Below are 10,851 nucleotides of genomic sequence, written 5' to 3' on the forward strand. Positions count from 1 at the left end.
CATCCCTATTATATTTCCAGAACAAGCTATTTCTATAATTCTTCCACCTACTCCCCATCTTAGAAAGTGAGTATGACTTCCAGTTGTCCATCACTACAAATTTTTGTTGCATAAATAATAACAAGTAATTAATATGATTATAATTAAATAAATATAATAAATAAATAAATAAAATTAACTAAATAGAATTATAATTATAATTAACTAAATATAATTAATAATTAAATGTTATTAATAAACATAAATATAAATAAATGTATATAATTGACTAAAATTAAATAGAATATTAAATAAATAAAGACTATCACAATTTGTTCTCAGGTCTCCTCTTTCACCTACTGCCTAACCTTCCTCCAAATAGGTAAATCAATGGGAAACATTATTTTTTTTTAAAGTCTTGTCAAAAAAATATTGTACAGTTGTCTTGAGTGAGAGACTGGTTACATAGCTGGGATTTACCTTATTAGCATGCAATGACCTTCTGAAAGGGTCCAAAGCTCTAGCTCTTACAATGTCCTCTTATAGGTATTGCCATTGGACTCTGAAAATATTTAAATTAAATAATTAATTTGCATATTAAAATAAATAATTACCTTGTATCATAATCCTATAGCCCTTCCTCTACATGCTAGTTTGGCTATTGATCCTGCAAGACTCATATATCTCTTAGTCTAGAAATTCCTTAATCATTTGGACAAGGATTTCAAGGAACCCATGCCCCTAAAGGTTTTTAGCTTCTAAATCACTCTCATCAGCACCTTCTTATTACTGCTACTGCTCTGGGTCATTGCTATTGACTATGTTATTCAAGTTAAACACTAGTAGGATGAGGAAAAGCATCTTAGGAAACATTCTGAACTGAGGTGTGAGATAGATTTTAGAAAGCATATGTGAGAGAAAATTTTTCCAAAAGTGAAAAAATGAGGAAAGCAAAAGCTTATATAAAGATGACAATAGTAGCAATTTTCACCTAAACTGCTACTATTTAATTGTAATTTTAGCTAAAAACTGCTACCCAAACTGCATCAAGCCCCAACGTCTGGGTAAGATTATCATTAATGCATTTTTAAAATAGTAGCTACTTACTACTGATTTGCTACACAAATTTCCATGACGCTGACTATTTGTTACCTAATGCAAGTTGGTAGCGGTTTCAGTCCAAAACTATTACAAAAAATTGTAGTGTTTAACCTTAAAAACTACAACCAACCTTTCACACCTTTTGGCAACTTCCTTGGTAGTAGTTTTGGTGAATTGCTATAATTTGTGTAGCGGATTGTATTAGGTAAATGGCTACTATGTCTCCTACCAAAAGGTAAGGGTCAAACAATTACAATATTATAGCAGTTTGAGTCAAAACTGCTACAATTGTCAGATTTCGTAGTAGTTTGTATAAACTACCTCTATGGAACCACTACCAAGTAACCCTTTTTTTATACTGTATGTTCCTTTTATTTGTTGAGTTTTCATGTAATTTTATATAATTATCATAAAAGGGTTGGACGCAATTAATGTAATGTATCATCTTTTTTTTTTACTTTGTCATGATATTCTTCATAGTTACTATGAAATCTAGGGGTACTAACATTTACGTGCTCTCTATTGAAATTTCTTGTAATTATTGATAGTTATCATGAAAGATTAAGAACACTTACAATAACGCTCCAAAATTTATATATTTTTTCATGTATACTAAGCCATAATACAAATGAAGCTCATTCAATAGTTTTTACATGGCTTACAACTGAATTTTTCCTGTACAACAAGTATATATCAAGGGAAAAATGAATAATAATAATTTCAACGAAGCAATATTTATTCCCTTAGTTTTGGTCTATCTTCTTGCCAAGTACAAACAAAACTATAAAAAAAAGAGCATAAGGCATCCCATATAAAAAAATATGCTATAAAGGTAAGAACAACCAAATCTTCCAACCAATTACAAAAAGCTATCAAATCATTAACTAATTATGATAGATCTTGTTCATATCAACAACATCTTTCATGGTAGATCTTGTTCATATCTCTATACATTTGAGCTTCTCTCTTTTTCAACATGGATGCTCAATTCTACATCTTTAAACCAATTACAAAAAGCTATCAAATCAAATGAACAAATCATTTTGTAAATTAAGTTGGTTGTTTGAAACAATTTATATGTTTTAAGGCCAATATATATATATATGTATGTATGTATGTATGTATGTATGTATGGTGAAAGTTTAGCACAATTAGTTAATTCAAGAACCAAATTTATATAGTAAGCTATTATTTTTCCCTGTGAGATATGTTGATTACACTTAAACATTATCAATTAATTTGATTTGTGAAAATTACTAATCAAGCTTATTCATAAGCAACTACAGTTTTAGCTGCCAAAAGTGCAAAATCCATTTCATTATATGCTTCAAAGTGAAACCAAAAAATCACGCAACAATTTGCATAAAGTTCACACTCCATACAAAGAAGACAAGTTGAGGAATTCTATATATTAAAACCTAATTAAGATTAAAAATAGCAACATATGTAGACTTAAACTAAAATCTTAGCATTTATCTTAGAAAAGCAATCTACTAGTCATGTTCTTAGTGCATGTTTGACTATAGTTTTGAAATGAACTGATGCAAAATAAATGGCACAACCCATTACTTCCAATGAGACAAAATAAATGAACTTGTAGTTTTTCTTCCAAATAAGGCTATATCAAAATCTTAGAAGCATCAATAATAACATTGAATGAGACACATTATGACATAAATACAATGACGTGGCATAATAAAAAATTCACAAAATGGAAGTATGTGTAAAACCGTTAATAAGGGGTAAAATGGACTTAATAAAAAGTGTGATTCAAAGCTCACGAGATTTGGAGCAAGGAAGTACTGGTATTGTCAAGAACATTTAATACTTAAAAAGCTCAAAACAATTTGGGTAGAAATAAATACTATTAGAATTGTTTTTTCTAAAAGATGTTAACACAAGCTTAATAGTACTAGAATTGAAAGATCGGTATGGGCGTAACTTATAGTATCAATAGAAAGTTAAATGTACCAATACTAAGGCAAGAATAAAGCAAAAGAAATTAGCACCATAAAGGTAAGATTGTAAGGGAATTGACACTCAATATCAACATAAATGACTTAGTATAGGTTTTTTCATCCCTTACAACTAGAAATAAATCCAAGTCAATTGTAAAAGTATAAGGGTTCTAATACCCAAAACAATATGAACAAGGGGAGCATAATATATAATATAAGGCTTTTTAGGATAAATGAATTAAGGAATATGATGAATTAAGCCCTAGAGGCAAATGGTTAACGTGAGATACATAAACCAATAGAGATAATCCTAATCAAAGGCTTAAGAATTTTTAAATGTTCATACTAATACCAATAGAGGTAAGGTAATATTGGTAGAAGTCATAACTTAGAGAATTTATTAGAGATAAGTATTTATCAACTCATTTATGCCTTACCAATTCCTTAAGCTTATTTAATCCAGTTAAAAAAATTTCTCTAATTTGTTATCATCAAAAATGAGGTTCAACAATATGTTAGTGTTGTGCTTAATTTGAGTTAATATGATATGAGTCTATTTTAGGTAATGATGCTTCATGTAATAAAATCCTCACAAGCATCTTACTTCTTTAAATTAGCTCATATAGATTCCAATTCCATAAACATCATGAAACTTTAGAAAATGTTTATGGCTACTGTCATAGTAGCTTTTCTTTACATAGAATCATTGACATCCATCTTCTGATTACTAATTGGCATCCAGCAAGGTATTTAATTATGTGGCCATAGCCATTGTGCTTTAAAATTGATAAATTTATTCATTACAAATCTGAACTAATATATCAAGGACCATATGAGTCTAAGCTATTCTCTTAAACCAATGCCAGAGCTTGTTGTTTTCTCATTTCATCATTTAGAGCTTAGGTAAAATTGTCTTGCTAGAAACAATGTCAAGTTTAGTTTCTATGAAATTGAAATGGACTAGTAATGAATATGTTTGATAGAGGCTAGTTTTATCATCGTAGCAAGTTGTCCATGGGGAACACTGTCTCCACCACGATAGATGGAAGAGAAAAAGAACAATAGGGATGTCAAATGTGTGAGAATTGAAGAGATTTTATGTTTGGTTTCTCAACAAGGTGCGCACGATTGTGATCTTCATCATTCCATGAGAATGCTTGTAATAGAGAAAAAGTTCTCTATAAGGTGGTGCTAGTTGGGTCCAAGTAAGTGAACAATCTCCTAGATTTCCTCTGTTAAAGTCATCTGTCATAGTTGTGCTCAACATTCCCTTGTCGACTATAGTCTCCTTGGTTCTCAAATTAGTGATTGTCATGAATGGAGGGGCACAACCAAAGGGTAACACAATGGCAACAAAGTAAGAGGATGCAAACATGATGAACAATGAGAAAGTGGCTAGGCTAAAGGTAGAAGAAAACTTTAATCCATTCATGCAATCCTTTTTTTATTATGTTAATGCACTTAGTTCTTCAATTTTCTTTGGTCCTTGAGAACAATTTCCCTTTCAAGGCGAGATTTTCTAACAATTTTCCCTATAAAGAATTAAATGACATTTTTGCTTTCAAACTATTCTTATAGGAGTTTGGCCAAAAAAAAACTACTATTATAGGAACACTAGGTATTTTAAACTTCTAACTAAGTGGTACTGTGTCTCCCTTACACTTGAAAAAAGTTTCAATTTACACCCTATTGATAACAGAGAGTAAACATTTATTAAATGAGTGGACTAGAGCCCACAATCATCCTAGAGTGTTATCCTACATGAAGGTGCTCCGTGTTACTAGATATATGTATAAATCTAAATTGCCCTTGCAGGGAGAAAATATCCAACCTACCTAAATTTATCTTGTTATTAACCACTAAGCATAGCATCGCTAGCTAAGAATATCAAGATATCCAACAAGAAGTTCATAAGCATTTTCACATATGTCCAACAAGAATTTCAAACCAAATTTAGTCTTACAACAAATAATTTCATAATTTCAAAACAATCATTGATATAAAGCAAGAAGAACATAAGCACTTAGAAGAGAAAACTCATTGACTAGGAGATAACATTTTAGAGCATCAACACCATAACCACCATAAGCCACTAGGACCCCCATTGTAGAAATAAAAATTTATAGAGATTAAAGTTAAAAATAAAGTATCCTAAGACAAAAATTAAAGGTAAAGTACCACCATTAAAAATAATTGTTTAGACTAAAAATATTCTATTAGGCGAGACTGAACATGGTGAATCCTAAAACAAATAGATGTGAGTGCAGATCTAGTGCAATAGGCCTTTAAAGGAATGGATCTCAAAGACTTTAAGTAGAATGCCATGTGAGGTGAAACAAGAAAGAGGAGAGGGAGAAAAGAGAGAAGAGAAAGACAAGGGAGAGAGAAAGGATGGAGAAGGCTAAAACTTTTGAAAACTCTTGTTCAATAATACTTAAAAGCTGAATACAAATGAAAAACCTAACTCTATTTATAGAGCTCTAAAAATAATAAACTTAAATTTAAATTCCAAATCCTAAATCTAGATATAATATTAAAGATGCTAATATCTAAGATAGCAATAAAATAAATAATAAATCATGATCCTATTGGATAAATATCCTTATTTAAATATTTCTAATGAATAATCATTATATCTTAGATAAATTCTAATTATCCTAATTAACCATTATCCCTTATTTCACCATTTCTCCCTCACTTAAATAACTCATCCTAATCTCCTAACAAGTTAAAATTAAGGCATAAATTATTTAGGAAAGGATGGGTAGGATAAAATTTCATCCATGTGCATAGATCTGAAAATCTTTTCCGACAAGTGAGGTAGCGACGAACTGCATCATATAAAGGACAATATTGATTATTTAGAATCTTTGGAAAACCTTTCTAGTGGACATGATAATGTTGAAGGTTCTTGTTAAGTGACAGGACATTCTTAGTAGGTGCAGCTTGTAGATGAGGTGAATCTATAGTAAGACAAGTTGGATTTAGCTAGTCACAACTTGGAAAGGTGCCATTTGTACAAGAAGTAGAGGAGCCTTTAGTGGAGTTTTTAATGTAGCCTATAATGATAAAGGTGCCGAAATAGACAGACCACTCTTATGATTAAGCTCCACAAGGGTTATTATAGATTCCTCTAAATTTAATGTAGGAGTTTCAACCTCTTTCTGCTTGATTGCTTCTTTCTGCTGATTTAGCAATTCTAAAATTTTTTAGAAACTCTTCTTTATTTTTTCAGTTAAATGTGTATCTTCTTGAATTTGATATCTTAATTCAAGATTGGATTCAACATTGTGGCATTTGACCTTAGCCATTCACCTTTCAAATTTAGCATTAAAACTTCATCCTTAACAATTTGTTATGCATGTTCAACCCTACGACGTGCTTCATAATCATACCATTGGTCATATGCATACCAATATTGTCATCGTTCTTCAATTAATTTTCTTTAGTAGCCTTCGTTATATTGTGGATGCCCAACATGTCAAGGTAGGATGCCACAATAATAATGGCACTCCTTATATGGGCATTCATGATAATATCTCATATAAAATCATGAATATATGGAAAGAAAATTACCCTTCAAATATTTTATATGATAATATGTGGCTTTTGTAATGTCCGCCTTGATATTAACAATATTCACTACAATTATCACAATAAATAATGATAATTAGGAGCGATGGATTTACTCTTAATCTCAAAGGAAATACAAAAGGCTAAAACTAATAATCCTTTAAAAATAATTTTAAATATTTGGGATCCCATAAAAACCCTTCAAATAAGTAGTTTGAGTTTAAATTTAATTATTTACAAAGATATAGGAAGCATGGTGTTGTTCACCGCAAGTATACGGGTTGTAGCAAATAATATAAAATGAGTAGAGTATTGTTCCCTCGAGGATTTGTTTAAAAACTATAATCAAGCAAAAAACTAAGCAAATTTAATCAAGTTGAGCTACACATAGTTAGGTGAAATAATTTGCAAATGAAACTAACACTAAAAAATAAAGAAAATTGAGTAACTCACAAACTTCAAACACAATTTAGGATCTAGGATTATTTATCCCCCTTGCTTTTCATAACATCAAAATTACCTCCTCTCATAAATGCTTTTAATGAAAATAAGTTCTAACCTAGGGTTCTAAAAATACTTTAACAAGCTCTCTTAAGTCATGAACAAGTGTTTAGCTAAATTAATTACACAATCTCTTGTTACAATTAATAAAACTTAATTTTAAAAACCAACCCTAGTGTGGCTATGTAAGGCTAGCAAGTATATCTCTATCTTACTAGCAAAACCATCCATTCAACATGCAAATATCAAGTTCTTGCACAATATTACCCAAGTTCTACACTCAACCTTGCCCTCTCAAGCATCAATTAAGTAAATCCAACATCTAAATGGTGGCCAATCACTTAGAAGCATTAAGAAAAGAGTAAAATAAACACATATATATCATTAATTATAAAAAGAGAGAAGGAACATAGTGTTAATCTATACAAGGGTTTCAAATAATCCTAGAACAAAGGTTTAGCTACTCATAATCATCGACAAGTTACAAATATACAAAATAAGTAGACCCATTTTAGATTACAAGATAGGAAAGGGAAGAAGAATAGAAAAACCAAAGAAGAAGAGCTCTAAATGTCTTCAAAGCTTCAATCTCTTGAGCCCAACACTTCCAATGCCCAAACCCTAGCACAACCAAGCTCTAAATGTGTTTAAAAGTCTGAAAAATATGTTCTGGGTCGAGCTCTCAGCTTATATGTGTCTTAGCCAACTAATTTCTAATAAATGAAATGTAACATTTTTCTGACAGCGACAAAAGTTGCGAACGAAAGTCACGACTTTGAGACGATTTTGGCAGTTTTGCACTGTTTTTGCAGCTAACGAAAATCATTCATTTTGTGCTTGTTTTTTTCATCTAACAGCCTTCCAAAAATATTCACAAAACTCTAGAAATGCTTCTAATCAAAATTTCAACCAAAATAACATAAAATTAGGCTAAAAATATCAAATCAAAGCTAAGAATACAAACCCAAAACAAAATGCACATTTTTCTAATTTGGGCAATAAAAACATATTCAATTGAACCAAAATGGATTAGAATTTAAGGAAAATGTGATGAAATAACATGAACTTCTAAATGTTAACACACCTCCAAACTTATATTTTTACTCATCCTCGAGTAAAACAAGCAATAAAACAACTAAATTGACTAATTATTCATCTACTAAGCATGTATGAAAATATCCTCACTAGTTGCTCCAAATATATATGAAAGAGGATAGCAGTGAAATATAAAGAAATGCCCGATTCACAAATTAAAATCATGCTTTCTAACAATTTAGAAATGTGTGTGTGTGAGATCAGAGAATGATTTTCTTGCAACTATCAAGTCAAGATGTAACAACTCAATATGCATGAAACAAGCTCAATATCAAGACTTTATATGCCTAAACTCTTCTTCTCTCTACACTAAAAGATCGCTTCACATAATTCAAAATCAATGGGACTTTGTAAGCTTGTAGCGTGGCCAAAGGTTTTGGGCTAATTGAAATGAAAGGATAAATGGAATTCAAAGAACTTGAGATAAATGACAATGAGAAGCCAACCATTCCATCCTTGCTAGCCAAATACTTTCCCCTAAACTTATGTCAAATACCATTCCTTGTATTTCAAATTTATTGATATTGAAACTCTCTTTTTTTTCATTGTATTTTTTTTCATGTATATTTCTATTTTTTTATACTTTTTTTAGGAGCACAATTAGTAGAATTTCAAACTTCATTTCCATTCCTCACACCCAAATTTACAACAACAACACCTTTAACAACTAAACCAATCTTCAACGCTAGCACATAGTTTTTTTTATTATCACTTATCTCAAGAGTAAGGTAGTTCATGGTTTTTTAAGTTGTAAAGGCTAGGGTCTAATGTAGGTTTCAAAAAGAAAATATATAAGATTTTCAATTCCAAGCTCAAAAATAGGTTCAAGTGGAAATGATGCAATAGGTAGGCTTGAAAGGCTCAAACGCATTTGAAAGAATGCCCAAATCATATTTTAATATCATGCGAAGTGATTAAAATGCCTTAAGAGATTCCAAGATAGGTTCTAGAGCTTCTCAATTGAGAAAGAAAATGCACATAAACTTGCCACAGAATTTCCTAATAGAGGCATTCAAATTATTGTTTGATTCAAAAGTGCAAAACAAAATTTCACAAATTATCAAAAAGCAAGCCTTAACCCTGCAAATCAAGCATGCCAAAATATTGGTCACAACTTCCTATAAAACATACAGTTTAAGCAACATTCTATCATTGGATCACGTATTCTATTCAACAAATAATTTATCAATCTAGTTCAAATTTTAGAAAAGAGGAACAATAAATAGCTAAGTTTTAAAATTGAAGTTCATGTCAAGTCAACCAAAATAATACCCTCACCCCCAAACTTAAATTGAACAGTGTCCACACTGTTAAAAGGGTAAAATGAGGACCCTCTCTCATGCAACTTAACAACCAAAAAGAAGGTGTATGAGAGGCATAAAAAAATTAGAAACCTGTAACAGTATAATTGATATATATCCACAGGCAGTTTAAAAATACAACTAACTACACCATCTTGTGAGTTATCATAGAATAATTAGTTGCAAGGGATTAGTCAAGGTATCACATATTAGCTACAAAAAGATCAAAGTTAGCCCTGCATAAAAGATATCAAAAGATCACGGCTAACCATAGTTACCCAAAAAGAACTAATCAACAGCTAATTAGAATTAAAAACAAAAATAAAAGGTAGTAAAGTAAAGAAGGATGAAGCTAGTCAGCGTGAGTGTCTAAGTCTTGGCAAACATCAGTATTGGCCTCCTCTTCTTCCTCTGACAAGTCCATTTGAAATCTCTGATGCAAGAACAGCTGAATGTGATGGAGCCTAAAGTCAATCCGACCTAGCTAGCTCTGGAGGGTCTCATGCATATTCTAAATGAGTGCTATGAGGTTGCTCAGTGTAGGCTCAATATGAGGTGGATTAATATGCCTCCTACCATCTGTAGCTTGATCTGGCACATCTCTTGGTCCCTCAGCACATCAAATTTCTCTATAATTGAATTTTGGCAAAGGAAGGAGCATAAGATCCTTCGAATAAGTAGGAACCTTATTTTCTAAGCACAATTAAGTAATCAAGTGTAGGAATCCAAATGCCTACTTACGATATCTGCTTCTGGAAAACTTTCGCATGTACTCAAACATAATTTTTGGAAAGTCAACAGGTTGCCTCATTATCAAGGTATATAAAAGGACAGCTTGATCAACAGTCACATCACTTATATGGGTCACTGGGATAACATTAGATGTCAAGAAGTGCCACCATATATAAGTTGTTCTATTCAAATTATAGTGTAGAATGCTCTTAGGATTGCCATGAGTATCATGCTGCCAGATATTTTTGTCGGAAAGGCATAGCACTCGAACTACATCATCAAATGGTGATTGATTTCTATCATTCTTGTAAATGGTATATTGGCACTCTTCTATTGGAAAAAGGTTGTACACCTTTCGAAATGTGTCCTCAGTGATCTCTACCCATTTACCCCGTACCTTACATCGTAATATATCCTTGCAAGCAGCGTAGGCATAGTAAGCTTCAACAAGCGGTTGAGAGGCATGGCTCCGTTCATGAATGAGGCTAGTGGCATGATAGACATCATGCAAATCATTTTCATAGGCAATTAAAAGAGTACAAGGTGCTGGACCAACCCACTATGAGAAAGCTGCATGGTACAAGTCATAAGCTTATCTCATATGTAACTAT

Source organism: Prosopis cineraria, unplaced genomic scaffold, assembly GCF_029017545.1.
Source record: "Prosopis cineraria cultivar Desert tree isolate PC_DT_omini unplaced genomic scaffold, ASM2901754v1 PC1, whole genome shotgun sequence".
Lineage (NCBI taxonomy): Eukaryota > Viridiplantae > Streptophyta > Magnoliopsida > Fabales > Fabaceae > Prosopis > Prosopis cineraria.